Source organism: Malaclemys terrapin, chromosome 7, assembly GCF_027887155.1.
Source record: "Malaclemys terrapin pileata isolate rMalTer1 chromosome 7, rMalTer1.hap1, whole genome shotgun sequence".
NCBI lineage: Eukaryota > Metazoa > Chordata > Testudines > Emydidae > Malaclemys > Malaclemys terrapin.
Window position 1 is genome coordinate 5394453 of NC_071511.1, and position 18748 is coordinate 5413200.

An 18748-nucleotide genomic window follows, 5' to 3' on the forward strand; every position below is an offset into this window, starting at 1 on the left:
TGAGAGTAGCATTTAGAAGTTAGCTATTAAATGTTTTATCGTGTTTTTGGCCTTTTTGCTGTGATTCAGCAAAGTACTTAAGCATGTATCTATTGTTAAGCACATGAGTAGACCTATTAACTTCAGGGGGATGACTCACATATTTAAGAACTTTGCTAAACTGGGGCCCTTTTGAATATATTTCATAAAATACAAATACTGAGCTTTTTAAAAACAGATTTGTGGTACTACACCTCTACCCAGATATAACACTGTCCTCGGGAGCCAAAAAATCTTACCGTGTTATATTGAACTGGCTTTGATCCGCCGGAGTGCGCAACCCCCCCCCCCAGAGTGCTGCTTTACCACGTTATATCCGAATTCGTGTTATATCGGGTCGCGTTATATCGGGGTAGAGGTGTAATTTCATGTCTAATCTCACAAATGTTCTAGAATCGTAGGACTGGAAGGGACCTTCAGAGGTCATCTATTCCAGTCCCCTGCATCAGTGTTAAGGTTCATCAGTGTCATCAGTGTTAAGGTTTAGCATTTCTGCAATGACACCGCTGTCTTCAGGGGTTTAAAATTTAGCAACTAAACATTAATTTAATGAGGAAACTTTTCATTCAGATTTTTAACAGGGCACATATGTGTTCATAAAATGTCCTGTACATAAGTTTGTCTAGGGGTGTTTGTTTTTGTTATTTTTGTTTTGTGTTGTGTTTTGTTTTGTTAGAGCGGACGTCACTAGGGAGTTCTTGATCTTAGATTCTAAAGTGGTACCAAAAAACAGAACCTCTAAAACAGCTGGATTAATTGAGAAACATCATAGTAATATTTTAGTTTTCTTCATCTACAACATGTGTTTTACTGAAATGGAATTGTCTCAACCAAACTATTGGAATGCTGTTATTATGTTGTAAAACTGTATGTTTTTCCCCGCTCCCAGTTATGCAATTCCCTGCTCTCTAGTTCTGGGTGTGTGGTTTGCGTAATCATAGTGTTGCCAGTTATCATGATTTTATCATGAGTCTCGCGATATTTAGTGTGTTTCTTATAATCCTAGCTTCTAGGGCCAGGTATATACATGAGAATATAATTTTACTTTAAAAAGAAGTAAGTTTCTAGCCCTCATTGTTGCAGAGGAAAGCTTGAAAACATGACCTGACTGCACTTTAAATGCAAAATATATAACTTTTTTTAAAAGAGTTCATGATATTTAAGCCAATCTCTACCATGAATCTATCATTTTGATGGCGTGACTCATGGTTTTTGAACACTTGGGGTTGGCACTACTGTAATCCCTATATGTTCTTTTCTCAATAACCACTGAGTACTTTATGTGAATCCCTATATTCTATATCCCTAAATTAGATTGGAGGGATCACTGTAATTTTTTTTCTCTTGGAATGTGCTAGTCTCTTTACTCTGATTGGCTCTTGTACTTGGAATTTTTAAGCTGTTGGACAGCAACAAATATACAACTTCAGCTTCTCTTCTTCTAACTGAAGCAGAATCCTGAAACAATAGGAATACCTCCAAAACCAAGCAGCCAACCAAACACAAAAGCTATGAATATGAAACAGCCAAAAAGAAAAGTGTTTTAATAATGGGCAAAATAATTAAGAAAACTCTGTGAATCATTGCACCCTTTCCCTCCGAGTCAGAAAGGGAAACTTCAGGATAACTGAAGTAAGTTTGTGTTTACAACAGAAAAATTTCAGCATCTCCTTCCTAAGTCTGTTTACACAGTTGTTCGAAACTAAAATATATTCCACTTTTTGTGTTGCAAGACTTTTGCTCATCTGGTGAAAGACAGATAGATAAAGAAGATGTAGACAGAAGGATAATAGGAATGGAGGAATACATGACTTTTTGTTTTGGAGAGGGAGGATTTCCCCATAGTCTTGTAGGTGTGGGGAATTCAGACATTTGGGAAGTATTTCCTTCAACCCTGTCTCTTTGTCCACATCCAGGGACTTCCCTCTACAGTGTCCTCCTGGTTCTCTCTACAACTTCCTCCAACCCTCTTATAATTAATTCCTTTCCTTCATCTTTGCTGTACTCCCCCCTCCAGCTTGTGTCCCCTCCCTTGATTCTACTGTCTGTCCTTTCTCTGTTGAGGCATGGTAGGCTGTAAGTTTTACCTTCTCCCCTTCACTCCCTATCCCCACCAATATGATCTCTGCCTTCCCAACCAAGCCACCACTGAGTGGTTTCCTGTAACACTGCTATGACAGCAGAGGCAGCAGCACTGGAGGGAAGAAGAGAGCTGCTTAGGGCAGGTCTTCAGTAGCCACCAGATCGGCGGGTAGTGATGGATCTATCGGGGGTCGATCTATCGTGTCTAGTGTAGACATGATAAAATTGATCCCCGATCGCGGTCCCCATCGACTCCAGAACTCCAGCTCGCGAGAGGCGGAAGTGGAGTCGACGGGGGAGCAGCAGTGGTCGACTCGCCGCCGTCCTCACGGCCAAGGTAAGTCGATCTAAGATACGCCGACTTCAGCAACGCTATTCGCGTAGCTGAAGTTGCGTATCTTAGGTCGACCCCCACTAGTGTAGACCTGGGCTTATTCCCTACTGGGCCAGGAGGCTTGCAGCCCAAGATATAACTATTACTTCATAAACAAGAAAGTTATCCTTGTAATATCTTAGGCCAGGTCTACACTACAAACTTACATCAGTATAACTACGTCGCTCAGGGGTGTGAAAAATCTGCAGCAACGCCATTATACCGACCTAACTTCGGGTATAGACAGCGCTATGGGAGGGCTTCTCCCATCGACAGAACAACAACCGCCTCTCCCTGAGGTGGATTAACTATGCTGACAGGAGAAGCTCTCATGTTGGCATAGTAGTGTCTTCACTAAAGCACTACAGCGACGCAGCCACAATGCAGCGTTTTAAGTGTCGACCTGCCCTTAGTGGTCAATACTAGGAGTTAATCTAAACTTTGTGTTGATTTGTGGATTAAAAGGACACTTAGCGCCAGTTTCTGCTCTTGTTTACATTAGTGTAAATCCAGAGAAACTTCTTTGAAGACACTGGATTTATACTGGTGTAAGTAAGATCAAAACCTGTCACTTAGTTTTGATGCATTACAGCAGTTTCTCTTATTACTGTTTATGTGTATTGTAGTAAAGAGCACTACTGCAGGGAGGAGAGTGGTGGTAGGCACTCTACAGACATGCAGAAAAATGACAGCTAAAGATTTTGCAATCTAAAGGTCCAATTTTATTTTACACCAGTGACTGCATAATAGCAAGCATCTGACATTGCAACTACTATAGCTTAGCTGAGAGAGGGAAAAAAATGTATTTTAAAAGCCAAGCTGTTTTTAGTTACAATAGAATGAAAAAGCATTTAAAACTTTTTCTCTGTCTTCAGTGTGAAATTATCAAACTATTTAAATGAAAATATCACATTGATTCTATCACATTTTAGTATTAAATGAATGTATATAGCTGATTTAGGAATACTTGACAATAGGGGGGGCATCATTTGAATATTGACAGCCTGGTTTTGTACTGCTGTTTTCACTGGGTTTCTCTGTACTTAAGTTTATCTGTGCTAGTGGGTTTTACTTTAAACAGTATTTTTTTTACATGCTTTGGGATAGATTATAAGTGATTAAAATTAGACATAAATTGGTAAAACTGACAGTAGACACTAGGAGAGGATGAGCTGTCACAGTAATTGTTGAAAGAAATTCTAGGTTGGAAAGATCTTTAGCCATAGTCCAATTTACAGGATATACGTGGTACTTAAAATCCAGGCTTTGTGAGAGTTGACAATGATCTAGTACAGTTTTGCATGAAAAATTCATGTACAATAAAGAAGAGGTATAGATATTGTTGGAATTTTGCCAGGATTGTGCATTGGTATGTCAAGAAAGAGCCCCCATTACCTCTTATGATGGGAGGTCTAATTGAATAAAATGGGCTTTCCTATTTCTAGCATCTAACACTGATTCTACATTACATTCTGCTTTGCTTATTGAGGGCACAGGATCATAGAAAAATCTTATTTTTTCTTATATCATTCCATTTTTTAGCTTTCTATTCAAAATTTACTAAGATATTCCACCTTGTCTCTTCCCTATTAACACTCCTTCCAGGGACAAAGATCTAGTTAATGGAGGGTGAGGACAGAAAATGTCTCTCTCTTCTCCATCTCTCCCTTTTGTATTTCTCGGTCTCTCTTTAGCCATTGAAAATGTAGGTCAAATTGCATCACCATAAAATAGAACAGTCAGAAAGGTGTTTGAAAAATGCTGACATCCTTAGCCTGGGGTGCATGCCACTGTCCTTTGTTTACATTGAGAACAGTGATGTACCTGTATAAGAACCAACGTCTCTTTTAAGGTTAGTGGTATAGCACCTAAATAATACGTCAAATTTTCAGATGATATTCATCTGAATATTATATTGCTAGTATTTTTAAATTACTACCTTGTAGTAATATAAATATGTACAGATTTTGATCTGCAACAGCTTAAAACAGTGATATACCCAGAGAGCTCATTTAAAATCTTAAATTTGTAGTAACCATAACTGTGTACTTTGAATAATCCACTATCTCTTTTACATGGAATGGAAGCTCAATAATACATTTTGTAAATTGTCTAATTATATGCTCTCTATTGTCTTGATTAGATATGCCCTCACTTGCAAAGTATGTGTGTGTGTTTGTTTTAATTTTTTTTAAGTACTCCTTGTTTGACATAATATGCTTTTCTCCTTTCATTTTTTAAAAATGGTGCATAAAGGGTGTTTTTTTTTTTTAACATTGATATATGGAAAGTCATGTAATCTAGTAGTGTTTGCCTAACAGTCTTTTGTATAGAATACTTCAGGAGTTGTTGATATAAGGAGTTGTGATCAGCATTGAATATTCTTATAGCATCAAAAATATAAACTATATTTTTCACTTTGTTTTTCACAAATTAAATATTGTATAAAATGTAAAAATATTATTCTGTTGTCTTTATCTGTCCTAGCTGGCTGCTAATGTTGTTTGTGTGCTGACCCTTCAAATGGTGGCTTAAATTATACCATAAAATACAGTACTTTAGAATAAAGTAGACTTGCCTATTTATGTGGGGAAACTCAACCAAATTTTCATTCACTGTTTCCAAACCATGTATTTTCCTAGTCTGTGTTTTATACTTACTTAAACAGCTGAAGCAAGTATGCAAAGACATCTTATTATAGCATTAACCTTACTGCCTACTGTTGAGTAAGATATAGAAATTAAAAGGAAAATTACTGAAGATGCAGCTGAAACCACTGGCAAAACTATATAATTCGCTGTTTGGGCAAAAACAATAAATTTGGACATGTGTGTGCAATAATTATACAGATAAAAACAGCAGACAGAGAAGTAAAAACACTTTAAGTGAACTTTATTGTCAAGAATTTATTTGATAGGTTTCCATTACCAACATTTTGAGATAGTTACAGGAAAGATTTTGATAGTCATCTGTTGACTGTCAGATATTAGTGGCAACAATCTGATTATCTGTAAAGATATTTATGGAAATGTTTAAGAAAAACTCTGATGTATTTTGAGGAAAAATCTTGTACCTTTCCACTGGGAATTCCATTGTGCTTTGTTTGTAACAATAACTAGTAAATATCCAAGTAGTAATGGGAAGCATCTTCACAGTTTAGTATAAATTACAATACTATGGAATCATGAGCGGCTGAATCAAAGGTAAATCTCAAGATTCTGTCTTACTTTCCATTTGGGGGGATCCATTTAAAACATTGTCCTTGCATTTTGATTCTGTAATCTGTACATGTAAAAATGGATATTAAATCTCAGGAGGAGGATAATAAATTATTGATTTTTTTTGTATTGTTTATATTTTTAACTCCATCTTTGCAACTCTAGAGTTGTGTGGCTGCAGGGTACTGATTCAGCTTCAAGAGATGCTCTGTTGTACTCTTGGGCTACAATAGTCCCTAAAGGACATCCAGCAGCCCTGAACAGCCATAGTTCATTGCACTGTGCTTATAACTCCTTCATCCAACAGACCTTCTCTTGTCCTGGCACACCCTTAGTCTGTGGGGAACTGCGTGAGTCAAAAGGGCAACACTGGTGTTAGTAATGGGATCCAATTTCCAAGGAGAGATTGTGAGCTGGTGTTCTTCCTGAATAAAGATGGAACAAGTAATGAAGATGCTTACAGACAAGTGGCCAATGGGATTTAAAACAGTTCCTGAAACAGGAGCTGGAGGCCTCACAAAAGGAATTTGTGGAGGGCAACGAAGATGATCAGGGGGTTAGGGCACATGACTTACGAGGAGAGGCTGAGAGAACTGGGCTTATTTAGTCTGCAGAAGAGAAGAGTGAGGGGGGATTTGATAGCAGCCTTCAACTACCTGAAGAGGGATTCCAAAGAGGATGGAACTCAGCTGCTCTTAGTGGTGGCAGATGATAGAACAAGGAGCAATGGTCTCAAGTTGCAGTGGGGGAGGTCTAGGCTGGATATTAGGAAACACTATTTCACTAGGAAGGTGGTGAAGCACTGGAGTGGGTAACTTGGTGAGGTAGTGGAATCTCCACCCTTAGAAGTTTTTAAGGCCCAGCTTGACAAAGCCCTGCGTGGGATGATTTAGTTGCTGTTGGTCCTCCTTTGAGCAGGGGGTTGGACTAGATCAGTGGTTCTCAAAGCCGGTTCGCCGCTTGTTCAGGGAAAGGTATGGCCCAGGTGAGACAAATGGTTTGTAGGCAAGTGGTTTGCAGTGAATAAATTGTCCTGCCCCAGGCGGTAGAAACCATTATAACAGCTATACGCCGTGGTAGCTTTTCAGCAAAGGAGTGTTGGGAAGTGGTTAAAACCTGTTTGGAGACCCGAGGTTTCAGGGAAACCTTAGCTGCCAAAGTTCTTGTGGATCTGAAAGAAGAACTGATCCTGTTTATTTGCTGAATGTTTCTGGCAAGTAGCAAATAATAAAGAAGGAAAATCATTTCATTTGTCAGTCAGGTGTTATTTAGCATTTTCAAAGTTGAAAAAGTTTTTTGGGACTGCGCCTCTGTTGGCTTATTTGAGTTTCAAACCCCTTTCATATTAGACATAGATACTAGAGCTTACAGTTTGGGGGACAGGATTTCAGCTGCCTACCCCCTAATACCTTCCCCCACCCCAAATCTGAGAATGTATTTGTGGAAGTTGAGGCTGGAAAATTTGTTACAGAGATGAATCTCCCATTCAAACAGAACGGGCTGGGTCTGCCTCAGCCAACCAATTCCACAGAAACAGTAGATATTCCTAAGGGGCTGACTGAAAGGAGTCCCTCACTGGTGACTGAAGGGAAATCCAGGGAAAGAAAAGCCCAAAAGGGATTTGGGTAGGAATAACTTATTTCATAAAAAGAAGAACAGGAGTACTTGTGGCACCTTAGAGACTAACAAATTTATTAGAGCATAAGCTTTCGTGGACTACAGCCCACTTCTCAGTAGTAGTCCACGAAAGCTTATGCTCTAATAAATTTGTTAGTCTCTAAGGTGCCACAAGTACTCCTGTTCTTCTTTTTGCGGATACAGACTAACACGGCTGTTACTCTGAAACTTATTTCATGTTGGTGATGCAAACCTCTCCTGACAGAAGGATACTGTATACCTGTAAATAGTTAACCTTGTATCATTGGTCATTTATTTTATTTATATATATATTCTATTTGGGATGATTTATTGGGTGTCACCATTTTAGGCCTCATTGGGATGATTGGCAAAGCTGAGGTATGTGCTGTTTTTATGAGTTGGGTGGTGCCTTGTTATGGATTGACTGGAAACCTTGTACAAACCAATGTGTGTGACCACATCCTTCATTTAATATAGTTGTAAGAGACAGTTAAGGGGCCACTCCTAAAACAAGGGCTATTAGAGACTGCCCAGAAACTAGCACCAAATGGGCTGTTGTTTCAGTGGGGACTGTGACCAGGTGTGTGTGGATGTGTGAGAACATACACAAACTGAGAACAGACAAGAACATAGAGAGTGGAGAGGCAAAGGCAAAAAGCAAGAAAGCCAAGCAGTACCCAATGAGCACTGTGTGGCCCTGGAAAAAGCTAGAGTATTTTTGGGTCTGGAGTTGGCTAATGAGGTTTGGGGCTGTAAGCTAGGAAACTGCTCCTTTTATTCTTGGTTCCTCCTGCGTTTGGAAAAGCAGGACTTGTACATTCCTTGTAAATAAACAAGATTGCATCAAAGAAAATATGAGACTCCCATCAGTTTCTGATTCCAACTGGAACATTCCCAGTGCCCTGAAATTTGACTGTCTGCTCGGTTTGAAAAAGGGCAACAGTAGTTTGGCTATCTTAAATTTGAATTTCCATACTTTGAAATGTAAAAGTTTCTTGTAATCTTAACTTTCAATTTCCTGGCTTTTTAATGTTTTTCGTGGGCTTTTGGTTTGATTTTTATTAACTACAACTTTCTTGTAAAGATATTTCTCCTTAAACTGCTGATATGTATTGTCTGGGATTTAGCTTTTGCTCTGGTGAATTTCAACATTACTCCTGTTTATTTTCTTTAACAGCAAATTTTTAAAGTATTCCTTCATGTTTGCAGCCACACTTCTTTCCATTGACTTTTTTATGGGAGATGTATGGCTTAAAACCTGACATACTGTTTTGAAAATGTAGGGCTTGGTGCTTTGACCATGTTACTCTTCTCTTTTACATCTTTTCACTGGTTTTCCCCATCTCCATCCCATCAAGCCCCAAATGCTTTTCCCATATAAGGCTCATCTCCACCCACCCTGTCATCTCTTTTACACTTTTCTCTGCGAACTGTGCCAATCTTGATTGCTCGTTTGTAAAAGCTCCCAACAAGCACCATCTTACTTTCTTCCTTGCCACCTCTTATGCACAGAAGGTCCAAACTGCATATAAAAATCTGTACAGTCACCACATTGTCCTTCTTCACATCCTTCCTTAAAACTCAACTCTACTGTGATACCGACAAAAACTTATTAGTGGTTAGGTTGCTGCTTACCACACTGTTTATCATGCTGATTATTATAACCTCACTTCTGACTTCTGATCCCATAATATTTGTTGTATTTTCCTCTTGACTTATACTTAGGGCAGGTCTACACTACGGGGCTAAGTCGACCTAAGTTATGCACCTCCAACTACGTGAATAACATAGCTGGAGTCGATGTACCTTAGGTCGACTTATTGCGGTGTCTACACTGCGCTAGGTTGACGGGAGAAACTCTCCCATCGACTTACCTTATGCTTCTCGTTCCGGTGGAGTAGCACAGTCGACGGGAGAGCGATCGGCGGTCGATTTAGTGGGATTGATCGCCGCATGTTGATTCCCCGATAAGTGGAGACAAGCCCATAGATTGTACACTCTTTGGGGGGATAGACTTTTTGGTTCGTATTTGCATAGTGCCTAGCACAAAGAGCCTGGGCTTTCTAAGTGCTATCATAATATAAATGATATAACTACTCTATTCTACATGGAAGGGTGTGGGTTATTGATGAAGGAAGCAGAAGGCAAAAAGTCTCTGCTCCATAGAACATTTTGAAAGGTAATACAGTTTCTGGCTACGTTACTTTTTCTCTTTTGCCTGCCTAGGCAAACTTCCACATAGAGTAGAGGAGATCTACATGCCGAGGGTTCTCTATTTCCTAATAAAATTCTATTTATATTGTGATAGTACCTAGAGAGCCCAGCCTAATAGTGTTAGGCAGTGTACAAATACAAACCAAAAAGGCTGGCCTAGCAGACGATATAGAAAAAAGTAATATTGTGGGTGCCTATACCACCTTTCACAATGGGCACCAGAGAGGATTACTAGAAGCTAGTGGCTTAGCAGCTAGTAGCTACTTAGAGAAAATTAAAACAAAACAAGTGTGTCAAAGCAGAGGCTTGCACTGGTTTAATTAACTGGTTTAAAAACAGATTCATGTAGATAAGGCCTTAATATGCTTCTCTCTCTCATTCTTGTACATAATTCGTCAGTGGTAAAATAATGAACAATGTTACATGTAAATTATCACCACGGGGCACCTGAGTTACATGCCATGGTGGTAAAAACGCTGTGGGCCAGTGTACACAAATGGATGGCCCTTCTTTGCTACTGTTGGTGGAGCTGCACTGTGGAGGGAAAAAAGTCTAGTGTAAAAACAGTTGCTAAGGCCCTGAACCTGTAGACCAAGGGTTCTCAAACTGGGGATTGGGACACCTCAGGGGGTCACGAGGTTATTACATGGGGGGGTCGTGAGCTGTCAGCCTCCACCCCAAACCCTGCTTTGCCTCCAGCATTTATAATGGTGTTAAATATATTTAAAAGTGTTTTTAATTTATAAGGGGGTTGCACTCAAAGGCTTGCTATGTGAGAGGGGTCACCAGTACAAAAGTTTGAGAACCACTGCTGTAGTACATAGGAGCAGATTCTAAATTAGACACAGACATTTTTAGTCTAAATTCATATTACTACTGGTGTGATGGTTGAGACTTAAATCGGTGCATTTTTAAATAAATATTAGTTCTGAAATTGGTGAGCTATCATTGAAAGACCTGTTGTGCATGTTATGCTAAATTACATTCTCTGTTTACAATATATATTAACATTTAAATTCACTGTAAAAACTAAATAATCTCTGGTGTAAAATAGGTAAAATGCATTGTATTAGAACATTTTAATATTTCAAGGCAAAAATTGCAGTTATGGAATGTCAGCTAAATAAGATTGTAAATTTCCTATTATTGTAGTAGTCCTATATTTTTGTTTCGTTTCAGAGTTAAACGACTGTAAGTCAGAGAGAGCTTCCACAATCCAAACAGATGACGATCAATTGATAAATCAACCCAGAGTTTTACCATACTTTAAAGGTACTGTGACATACTTACCTATATATTTTTTTCTTAAACATCGTATTCTCAAAGTTCAGATGTGAGAAACATGAAGAACAGGATATTCACAGGGTTGCAAAGCAAGACTGAAGTGCTATCAGACGCAGCTTGGTGATGTTTTGATAAGATGCAGGTGTTAAATGCAGGTTTCAGTGGAAAGTAAAGAGACCTTCCAAACAGCCAGAATAAGCTCTCTCTGCATACTTGTCAAACCTCAAACATTCAGTCAGACTTCATTTATCTGAATGAGATAGCGGACATGAAAGTAACTTGAATGAGTAGAGTTTTGTGTAAGAAGAGTCTTTATCTATGTGTTTGATATACTTTGGGAGATACTAACTGGTTTTTTTGATAATCAAATTTCAGTTTTATCTATATTCATATAGTCTTGGGTAAAACAGCATTATTTTATGATGGGGTGCAAAATTCCTTGAGATAGTATCATGATGCAGTTTCTTCCTCTGGTCTCCCTGGCATTTCTCTCTCCTTTACCCCTTCAATTGTGTTTTACTTGTTTGTGTGTATTTTTCTTTGAGATGGTGAAACAACTTAAAAATATAATGGATTTGTTCTATTTGCCTTTCATGCACAAATTTGAAGAGCTGAGACTACTTTAGTTAATTTTTCATGTGCCAACCAGCTTTTTTATGCTTTTAAAAATAGATTATTATAGAAAGTGCCATAAAGTTAGCATGGAGCTGGTCTGCAAAACGTAATGAAGCAGAACTCATTTGAGTGGCAGAGATGATCTGGGGAAGAGTGAGGCATGTTTGTCACAGTATGGCTTTTTTTACAGTCTGACTTTTTACTGATATCTTCTCTTGAGCAGCTTAGCTAAAACTAGTATTTTTTTCTTTGAAAACCTGTATTGAAACTTTTTACTTGGAACTTGTAATTACATCAAGTCAGGTGCTATTTGAAGGGAAGAAAATGTTGTAAAAGTATTATTGGTGGACCCACATTGCAAGGTCATATGATTTTTGGCATGTGAAATTAGAAGTATAGATTTATGGCTCAGCAGTTGAGACTTTCACTTCAGAGCACAACAGTTAGGACTTGGTATGCTGCTTGGCACAATTTAGACTTAACTGTTACAGCACATATCAAGTGAACCTGAGCCTTTGTACCACACAACAGAGACCAGGAATACTGCCTTTGTAGGTAATTAAATTCCTTTTGATGAATTGAACAACTTTCAAGCACTAAATTCATACAGGGTTACTGGGATACCTGACTATGCCAGAAGGACACGTTAGTCAATATTAATACAGTATTCTACTGTATGCTTGATATTAGCAATTTTATGTCAACAGAACAACAGAAGAAAAGTGAGGATTTTTCCTTTTTGGCTTATCTTCCTTGCATATTGTAGGATTTTAAAAAGAGAGATGACTGAAGAAGACAGTAATGTATAGTGTGGGGTACATTGGGCCTGCACTTTGTGTAGTCATTTACATTAGTGCAAAGTGAGTGTAGACTGCAGAATGGTTTTAAAGGCTGTCCTATCAGAATAGTAGCGTTTTACACTGACTTTACATTAATGTAAATTACAGCACTGTGTACAGGGCAATGGAGAATCAGGCCTAAGATCTTTTATTTTTATTTTTCCTTTATTTGTTTATAAACGTGTAAATGCATACTAAATGCACCATTAGGGAAACTTACTTTAAATATTTTCACCCCAATTTAGCAGAGCTGGGTGGGAAAAGGTTGTGGAAAGTTTTCCCATCCTAAAAGGCAAAGTCCCAGATTTTTAAAGGTATTTAGGTGTTTCTGCTCACAGTGTCACAAGACCTAACTGATTTAGGAGCCTAAATCGTATTTTCAAAAGGGATTTAGAGTTTTAAGTGTCTGAATCCCTTTTGAAAATAGATTAATAGATTCAAAGGCCAGAAAGGACCATTATGATAATCTAATCTGAGCTCCTATATAACAAAAGCCATAAATAATTCTTGGAGCAGATCTTTTAGAAAAACAGCCAATTTTGATTTAAAAATTGTCACTTATGGAGAATTCACCATGTTTCAGTGGTTAATTACTCTCACTGTTAAAAATACGCATATTATTTCCAGTCTGAATTTGTCTAGCTCCAGCCACTGGATTGTGTTTTATCTCTCTCGGCTAGATTGAAAAGCCTATTATTAAATATTTGTTCCCAATGTAGATACATATAATCTGTAGTCCTGGGATAGGTTGTAATCAAATTATCCTTTAATCTTCTGTTAAGATAAATAAATTGATCTCCTTGAGTCTGTTACTATCAGTCATGTTTTCTAATCCTCTAATCATTCTCATGGCTCCTCTGTGAACCTTCTCCAATTTATCAACATCCTTTAGGCATTGTGGGCCCCAGAACCGGACACTGTATTCCCATAGTGGTCACTCCTGTACCAACTACAGAGCTAAAATAACCTCTGTACTCCTACTTGAGATTCCCCTTTTTATTCATCCAAGGATCACATTAGCTCTTTTGGCCACACTGTCACATTGGGAGCTCATGTTCAGCTGATTATCCACCACAATCCCCAAAACTTTTTCAGAGTCTCTGCTTCCCAGGAGAGAGTCCTCCATCTTGTAAGTATGGCCTACATTCTTTATTCCTAGATGTATACCGGTACATTTACATTTAGCCATATTAAAATGCAGATTGTTTGCTTGCACCCAGTTTACTAAGTGATTCCAAATTGCTCTGAATCAGTGACCTGACCTCTTCATTATTTACCATTCCCACAATTTATGTGTCATCTGCAAACTTTATCAGTGAGGATATTATGCTTTCTTCCAGGTCATTGATAAAAATGTTAAATAGCATAGGGCCAAAGACTGACCGCTGCAGACCCCTCTGGAAATACACTTGCTTGATGAGGATTCCCGGTTTACAGTTACATTTTAAGACCTATCAGTTAGTCAGTTTTTAATTCATTGAATGTGTGCCTTGTTTTGTAATCAAAATGTCATGTGATACCAAGTCAACACCTTACAGAAGTCTAAATATATTACATCAACGCTACTACCCTTATCAACCAAACTTGTAATTTCATTTAAAAAAAAATCAAGTTAGTTTGACAGGATCTATTTTCCATTAACCCATGGTGATCAGCATTAATTGTATTACCCTCCTTTATTCTTTATTAATTGAATCCCATATCAGCTGCTCCATTATCTTGCTCGGGATCAATGTCTGGCTGATGTGCCTGTAATTACCCAGGTCATCTTGTTTTCCCTTTTAAAAAATTGGCACATTAGGTTTTTTACCAGTCTTCTGGAACTTCCCCAGTGTTCCAGGACTGATTGAAAATCAACATTTAACCATCCAGTGAACTCCTCGGCCAGCTCTTTTAAAACTTTTGGATGCAAGTTTTGTGGCCCTTCTGATTTAAAAATGTCTAACTTTAGCAGCTTGTGCTTAACAACCTTCAGAGATACTAGTTGTTACTTTTTGATACTAGAGTGTTATTATCACATACAATGAGACTGTATCAGATGTTTCCGCTCCCCCGGTTCCCCCTCCCCCAATACAGAACAGAAATAATTATTGAATGCTTTTGCCTTTTCTACATTATTGATCCATATAGTATTGGATCAATACCATTGTCAGGATTCTTTTTGTTACTAATATTGTTAAAAAACTCTGTCCTTAGCTCTATTAGCAATAGACTTCTACTTGTGTCCCTTGGCTTCCGTAATCAGTTTTCTACAATTCCTATCATCTGATTGACATTCATTACTCAGAGTTGGTAAGACAACTCCCACCTGTTTATGCTCTCTGTATGTGTGTATATATATCTCCTCAATATATGTTCCATTCTATATGCATCCGAAGAAGTGGGCTGTACTCCACGAAAGCTTATGCTCTAATAAATTTGTTAGTCTCTAAGGTGCCACAAGTACTCCTGTTCTTCTCTTTGCAGATACAGACTAACACGGCTGCTACTCTGAAACCATTCATTACTATCAATTTCCCCTTTCTTCAATCTGTTTTATATATTACCTTTTTATTTTTTACAGCTGCCTTCACTTCCCTTCTAAACCAGATCGGTTTTTTAATCAGTACAGTCTTCTTCCTCGATTGTGGCTTTTTGTGTATTTAGTAAGGGGTTTTTAACTTATGCCCAATTATCATTCACATTTATTCTGATTAAATTCTTCCTGCCAGCTGATTTGGCTCATAATTATTTTCAGCTTTGTGAAATTGGCCCAGTTAAAGCATCAAGTATGTGTGTGTTGTTACTAGTTTGGTCTTTATCCTGCTTGCACATTATAAATGTGATCAAGTCATGATCACTTGTAACGAAGCTATCATTAATTTTTAGTTCTGTGACTAATTCCTCTTTATCTGTTAGGACAAGATCTAATAAAGAATTCTCCCATGTTGATTGCAACACTTTTTAAGTTAGGAAATTGGCTTCTATATTTTTAGAAATTCCAAGGTGCAGCTTTTTTCCCTACACATTATAGGTAGGCTAGTAAGGAGGCCCTCATCCTGTTCCCAAGTGTGATTTGGTGGTCTCTAGCAGACACCAACTAATACCCGTGTTGTGCTTTATCTGTTAGAACATAAGAATTCAAGATCGTTTTCTTCTGAGTTTTATCAGTGACTCAGAAACAGGTAATGCCATTTCTGACATAGTCATAGAATCATAGAATATCAGGATTGGAAGGGATCTCAGGAGGTCATCTAGTCCAACTCTTTGTTCAAAGCAGGACCAATTCCCAACTAAATCATCCCAGCCAGGGCTTTGTCAAGCCTGACCTTAAAAACCTCTAAGGAAGGAGATTCCACGACCTCCCTAGGGTAACCCATTCCAGTGCTTCAGCACCCTCCAGGTGAAAAAGTTTTCCCTAATATCCAATCTAAACCTCCCCTACTGCAACTTGAGACCATTACTCCTTGTTCTGTCATCTGGTACCACTGAGAACAGTCTAGATCCATCCTCTTTGGAGCCCCTTTCAGGTAGTTGAAAGCAGCTATCAAATCCCCCCTCATTCTTCTCATCTGCAGACTAAACAATCCCAGTTCCCTCTGCCTCTCCTCATAAGTCATGTGCTCCAGCCCCCTAATCATTTTTGTTGCCCTCCACTGGACTCTTTCCAATTTTTCCACATCCTTCTTGTAGTGTAGGGCCCAAAACTGGACACAGTACTCCAGATGAGGCCTCACCAATGTTGAATAGAGGGGAATGATCATGTCCCTAAATCTGCTGGCAATGCCCCTACTTATACAGCCCAAAATGCCGTTAGCCTTCTTGGCAACAAGGGCACACTGTTGACTCATATCCAGCTTCTTGTCCTCTGTAACCCCTAGGTCCTTTTCTGCAGAACTGCTGCCTAGCCATTCGGTCCCTAGTCTGTAGCAGTGCATGGGATTCTTCCATCCTAAGTGCAGGACTCTGTACTTGTCCTTGTTGAACCTCATCGGGTTTCTTTTGGCCCAATCCTCTAATTTGTCTAGGTCCCTCTGTATCCTATCCCTACCCTCCAGCGTATCTACCACTCCTTCCAGTTTAGTGTCATCTGCAAACTTGCTGAGAGTGCAGTCCACACCATCCTCCAGATCATTAATGAAGATATTGAACAAAACCAGCCCCAGGACCAACCCTTGGGGCACTCGGCTTGATACCGGCTGCCAACTAGACATGGAGCCATTGATCACTACCCGTTGAGCCCAACGATCTAGTCAGCTTTCTATCCACCTTATAGTCCATTCATCCAGCCCATACTTCTTTAACTTGCCGGCAAGAATACTGTGGGAGACCGTATCAAAAGCTTTGCTAAAGTCAAGGAATAACACATCCACTGCTTTCCCCTCATCCACAGACCCAGTTATCTCCTCATAGAAGGCAATTAGATTAGTCAGGCATGACTTGCCCTTGGTGAATCCATGCTGATTGTTCCTGATCACTTTCCTCTCCTCTAAGTGCTTCAGAATTGATTCCTTGAGGACCTGCTCCATGATTTTTCCAGGGACTGAGATGAGGCTGACTGGCCTGTAGTTCCCCAGATCCTCCTTCTTCCCTTTTTTAAATATGGGCACTACATTAGCCTTTTTCCAGTCATCCAGGACCTCCCCCGATCGCCATGAGTTTTCAAAGATAATGGCCAATGGCTCTGCAATCACATCCGCCAACTCCTTTACCACCCTTGGATGCCACTACCCTTCCCCTTTTGCCCATTCAATCCTTCCTAAATAAGTTCTAATGATTGATTTTAACATTCCAATCATATGAATCATCCCACCAGGTTTCCATAATGCCAACTAGACTGAATTTATGCTCAGAACTGAGCAATTCTAATTCCTTTTGTTTTGTTACCCAGGCTTCTAGCATTGGTGAATAGGCAATTCAGAAATTTCTTCTCTTCGTGTCTTTTGGTTCCTTGATTAATTTTGTTCTCAGCATCTCGATTTTGTGCTGTGTGCTCATATCGTACCTCTTTTTACTCTCCCCTTCTGCTGTTCATTTAACCCTATCCTGACTACTCTTGCCAGCCTGTCCCTGAGGAGATTGGTCCCCCTGAGGTGGAAGCCATCCAAACTATCCAGCCCCCTCTTCCCATAGAAGGTGCACCACTGTTCCACAAAAACAAAACTCTCCACTGCTTACCTTGTCAGTGATTCACTTCTGGAATCTTCTGCCTTCTTCTTCTTTTGCTTGTGAAAAGGAAGAGATTTAGGCTCTTAAATCAGTCAGGCATGATGCTGAGCGCAGCAACCCCTAAATACCTTTAAGAGTCTTGGGCCTCTGAGTTTTTGTACACTAAAATCCCACAATGTTTTGTTTCGAAAACCTGCTCCCTGGGCGTGGCTACCTGCCTGGCAGACTGCCGGGCCCCAAGAAGCCCTGGCAGCTGCTGTCTGAATTTGACATACTTCTCCTCAGTTACACTGCTGCCAACCACTGTAGAGTTGGGCGAATAAGTGAATTTTCAGTTCACTGGCAGTTCATACATTTAAAAACAAAAATTTGCTTTAGGTCGAACCAAATCCAAAACTTGTGAAAAATTTTGCCAAATCAAAAAAACCCCGTCTGTTTAGGGGCTAACAAAACATGTTTCATTTGCCCCAAAATGGATTTTTTCAGGCATTTGTAAAGGGTAGATTCTGGAAGAGACGACTTCCATTATAACCTTTAGCCTAGTGATTGCAACACTTGCTTGGTATGACTTGGGCTTCAGTTTCCCCCTCTACCTGATGTGGAGAAGGGATTTGAACTTGGGTCTCCCACATTTTAGGAAAGTGTCCTGATCTCCAGGGTATAGAATCATTCTCACTTTTAGCTGGATTGTAGAGTTCAGGGACTTAAATGTGGAGGAGACTAAGGGTATGTCTACACTTAAAATGCCACAGCTGTAGCTGCTCCGCTGTAGCACTTCAGCATAGACAGTCAGTACAGCGACAGGAGGGATTCTTCCATTGCTGTCATTAATCCACCTTCCCGAGAGGTGATAGCTAGGTTGATGGAAGAATTCTTCTGTCAAGCTAACACTGTCTACACTGGAGGCTAGGTTGGCATAGCTATGTCTCTGAGATGTGGATTTTTCACACCCATTAGAGATGTAGCTATGCTGATGTAAATTTTCAATGTAGGCCAGCCCTTGGAATTTCTTTGAGTCGGGGTGCAAAACCTTTCTGGAATTTGTGTTTCAAGGAAGAGTAAGAAAATTGTAGGGAAAGGCTCCATACCTGACTGGTGGAATAACCACCTGAAAAAGAATTTTTGGAATAAGCAGACCCAGCAAGGAAGAAGGGATTGATCATCAAAGAAAACTATGCCTTGGAGGTCAGAAAGTGTAGGAAGAAAGTGAGAATTGCCAAAGTCAAGGAATTCCTTGCAAAGGAAATTAAAACAAATAATAAAAGGATCTTTAGCTATATAAATAAAAGAATAAGTAA

General features: G+C 39.3%; 1 protein-coding gene across 4 annotated transcripts in view; it reads left to right on the forward strand.

The window, feature by feature from the left end:
* Positions 1–18748, forward strand: part of ATXN7 (ataxin 7) — a 133347-nt gene that overhangs the window by 17523 nt on the left and 97076 nt on the right. For all 4 annotated transcript variants that reach the window (XM_054034446.1, XM_054034449.1, XM_054034448.1 and 1 more), the window contains one exon: positions 10744–10836. The gene's annotated coding sequence lies outside the window, so the exon portion shown is untranslated. The remainder of the gene's footprint in view (positions 1–10743; positions 10837–18748) is intronic.